The sequence below is a fragment of the Xyrauchen texanus genome, chromosome 25, assembly GCF_025860055.1.
Source record: "Xyrauchen texanus isolate HMW12.3.18 chromosome 25, RBS_HiC_50CHRs, whole genome shotgun sequence".
NCBI classification, from domain to species: domain Eukaryota; kingdom Metazoa; phylum Chordata; class Actinopteri; order Cypriniformes; family Catostomidae; genus Xyrauchen; species Xyrauchen texanus.
In genome coordinates this window covers 8,556,962-8,561,087 of record NC_068300.1, presented here as the reverse complement: position 1 = coordinate 8,561,087, position 4,126 = coordinate 8,556,962, and the positions used below count along the sequence as shown (strand labels likewise).

The following is a 4,126-nucleotide window of genomic DNA, read 5'->3' as shown; positions in this document are numbered from 1 at the left end:
TATCCTGCAAAGGAACAAAAAATACATAAATAAATAACCATTTGAGGCTACCAGCTTTGAGTTTTGTTTGCACAATATGAATTGTATTAATTTTAGATAATGAATTAGATTTTTTTTAAATGGATTTAGATAACCCGATCATCATCCTTGCTGGCAAACCCTACAAAAAAAGAACCCAACAATATAGTGACAGGTGTGTACGTTTATTACAGGGAATAGGGTAACTGATGGTGTGACTACAGCAGTTTTACAAGGCAAGACAGCCCTAGACAGTCTTTAACTCAGCAAGTTACAACCAACCCCACTTTCACACCTGTATGCCAAGTAGAATTAATAGGAGTTACAGTCCTCCAGATTAATTACATAATCTACCCACCTTCTTCAGCAGCACAGCTGACACCTGTGCATTATTTAGCGGCCCTATCGTTTTGCACATAAATAAACTGAAGGAAAACTGGACATGCAACACACACACACACACACACACACAAAGGGTAAAAGTGCCAGGAAAGCAGGGTAGAATAATCAACATGGGTAAGATCAGTTTAAACTTGGTTGACAACCTATGGAGCTTTGTTATAGACATGAAATAAACAAGGAAAAGCAACAATGCATATAGACTACATATATGTATGTGTGTGCACATACTGTATACAGAAATCCAAAAGTATTGGGACATGTTGGCCACACAAACAAAATGTATGAATGTGTTTGCATGAGAGAGCAAAATATCTAGAGTTAGGCTAGAGTTATTTTAAGGTTGTCACACAAAAACCTCCCAGACAAATGTTGCAAGTAGAATGAATGTTAGAGTGTTAGGAAATAATGTCACTTTTCTGAGGCTGTTTTAGCAAAGAACATTAAAGCGGCCGGTTTCAAGGTGATTTTTAGTGGATGTACCTCAAGTTCAGCACATGAACTGTATATATGACAACCAGATGGAGTCCAAATATGTCGTTTTGGCTTGTGGCTCAAGTGTTAAAACTTTTCGGAGCTATTGAATGTGCATATTTTATTCCCAAACCCGAATAATCAAAAACATGTCACTTAATAAATGAGGATTATTATTACTGCCATTGTTGTTTTGAAGATGCTAGCTGCGAGATGTGCTCTATATGAAACTGTAGAGCAAGCCCTGTTTAAACAAACATGTCCTGGCTGAAGACAAAAGCCTCCCCGTGCGTATGTGTCAGCAGGTTTCACGAGCATTTGTCAGTCAGGCTTTAATTCCTTTTGATCTACGAGCTTACAGTTTAAGTACAAATGCCTATCGACCCACATCTGAGGCCACACCACTCATAGGGATGATCAATGTGAAGGTTACCATCACCAGATGCTCAAACGCAGTCTTTTCCAAATAAGAAACTCATCAACTAAGTTGCATTATCAGCGTAACTGTCCATCAAACCGTGAGCAACATCCAGATCATTTTAATTGATATGAGCACAAAAAGTGCTGCTGTTGAGCAGAGAATAAAATAACAATCACTCTTAAAAACAGACGTTCTTCAATACCGGGTTTACCTGCAAAAACATGGATTGTCAAATCTAGCATTTAATATGACCTGAATTGATTAGTTACACAAATGAAAGTTATTTTCATGAGAATTTCTGATAAGCTATTGCAACTACTCTCCATTTATGTTCACAGTGCAGCAAAAAAAGTCTAATTTTTAATGATGTATTTATTGATGTATTGCTGTATAGTGTTCTTGGGTTGATTATATGGATTTAAAAAGTTCTTACTGTTATTTGAAAGGGTTTTCAGATCTGCATGTTGGATTTTTGGCTCTTTAAAGCATCAGTAGGATACATACATGGTTTTCTATTTTCTATTCTATGTTGCTTTATAAAGAACTATAATACAAGGTTTCCCTATAGATTCAATCAGTTGGTTTTTTGGTTGGGTTCTAGCTTGAATTTGTCATTTTAAGAGTGAAGAGCCACTTAAAGGCGTTTCAATAAGTGGCACTTAAGGAGTACAATAGGGAACATGACTAATCTCCATTAAAGTGATTTAAGGCATTTGCATTTAATTGCATGCACTTGAGAAACAAGTATGAATAAAAGTCTAGTTCGAAAGCACTAGTTCACACACTTACCTTGCAAACGCGTGCCTATGCCGACATCAGGTGCGGTGCAGCCCGGTTGGAGTATGAGAGTGAATAAATATGTGGATTTAAATCTACAGTGTACGTTTAAACACGTCATCAACCCCTCAGATTTGGCAATAATAATAATAACGCGAAGGCAAACGGAATGCAGCTAAAATAGTTCGTGTATATGACGAAAACGCATCGTCCCCTGGGCACCTGATCTGTGTCTGTGTGCCGGACACTCACTGGACACGAGTCTGTCCCGCACTGACCATGCGCAGTCACGCCATGTGGGGCTCGTGGGCTCGTGCTGGTGCGCTCGGGTAACTCCTTTGTTTAGGCATTAAACTGCTATCACTCATAGGTCTGACATGGGGTGCCAATAGATTCATGAGAAACGCTTTATAATAACTTCTATAAAGTCATTAATAAATATTATCTACCTGATATTTGTAGCCTACATCATTATAATGCTATGGAAAAAAAAAACATAATAAGAAACATACTGAAAATATAAAAATTTTATACACATTTATTCATATTTAATCATTATAATATAATATAATATAACATAAAATAATAACATAATAAAATATAATATAAAATTAAATAATATAATATAATATAATAAAATATAAAATAATATAATATAAAATAATAATATAATAAATATAATATAATATAATATAAAATTAAATAATATAATATAAAATAATATAATATAAAATTAAATAATGTAATATAAAAAATATAATATATTATAATATAAAATAATATCATATAAATTATGTGATATTATATTATATTATATTTTATTATATTATATTTTCTTATATATATGATATAATATAATATAAAATTAAATCATATTTTATAATATAAAGTAATATAATATAATAATATTATATAATATAGTATACTATAATATAAAATAATATAATATAATAATATAATATAATATACTATAATATAAAATAATGTAAAATTAAATAATATAATATAAAATAATATAATATAAAATTAAATAATATAATACAATATAAAAAATATTAAATAATATCATATAATATAATAAAATATAATATAATATAAAATTAAATAATATAATATAATATAAAATAATATAATATAATAAAATATAATATAACAAAATATAATATCATATACTATATATTTAATAATATTATCTAGATTTATATTATTCACTGCCGATAATCACACAAACTTAATGGGTTTTATTACAATTTTTATTACTAAATTATTATTATTACTAGGCTGCTATAACTACACGACTACTACTGCTATTATTAATATTATTGTTGTTGTACATTGTGTTTTTTACATAATATACATATAGTAAACAAATACTTTGCAATCATGCATATTTATTTTGTCAACTAATATGATATTCTTATCACAAAATGTATCATTTGTATATCATGCATTCGTCATATTATTATTATGATATGACACTGGCCATTCCCCAGCAATAACGTATACATTTGTATATTGTGCTTTCTGCATAATTAACCATTTTAGGAGGTAATTGCAATCATAAAATATAATTTTATCACGAATATTCAATCATACTCTTATCACAATCTATCATTTTTATGTTATGCATTCGTCATTTTATGATTATGTTAAGGCACTTGCCATTCCTTAGCAAGGTTTGACATTTGATTTATTATTATTATTATAATGATTATTATTTTTTACTTCTGTTTTCTGCATAATAAACAATTTTAAGAAGTAATATTTTACAGTCATATATATATAGATTATTTTGTCATATATGACCACGTTCTTATCACAATCTATTAAGTCATGCATTCATCATATTATGATATTGGATTGATTTTCCCAGACATGTATTTTCTAAAGAAAGAGGGTGGTAGGCTACTTGACACCCTGCAAAGAGGATTCAGCATGGTTGCCAGGGCGTTGCTATGTTGTCCTGGGTGGTTACATTTGTAGTTTTAATAAATAAATAATAATAAACTAATAATATATGCACTAATATTTGTGTAA

The 4,126-nt window shown here is 30.0% G+C and overlaps 1 protein-coding gene across 1 annotated transcript in view; it reads right to left on the bottom strand.

The window, feature by feature from the left end:
• Window positions 1–2,351, bottom strand: part of LOC127619053 (elongation of very long chain fatty acids protein 4-like) — a 17,888-nt gene extending 15,537 nt beyond the window's left edge. Inside the window, exons 1-2 of the mRNA XM_052091774.1 lie at window positions 2,102–2,351; window positions 1–4 (exon numbers count right to left, since the gene is read on the bottom strand). The exon at window positions 1–4 is cut by the window's left edge and continues 87 nt beyond it. The gene's annotated coding sequence lies outside the window, so the exon portion shown is untranslated. The remainder of the gene's footprint in view (window positions 5–2,101) is intronic.
• Between the last annotated feature and the right edge of the window lie 1,775 nt (window positions 2,352–4,126).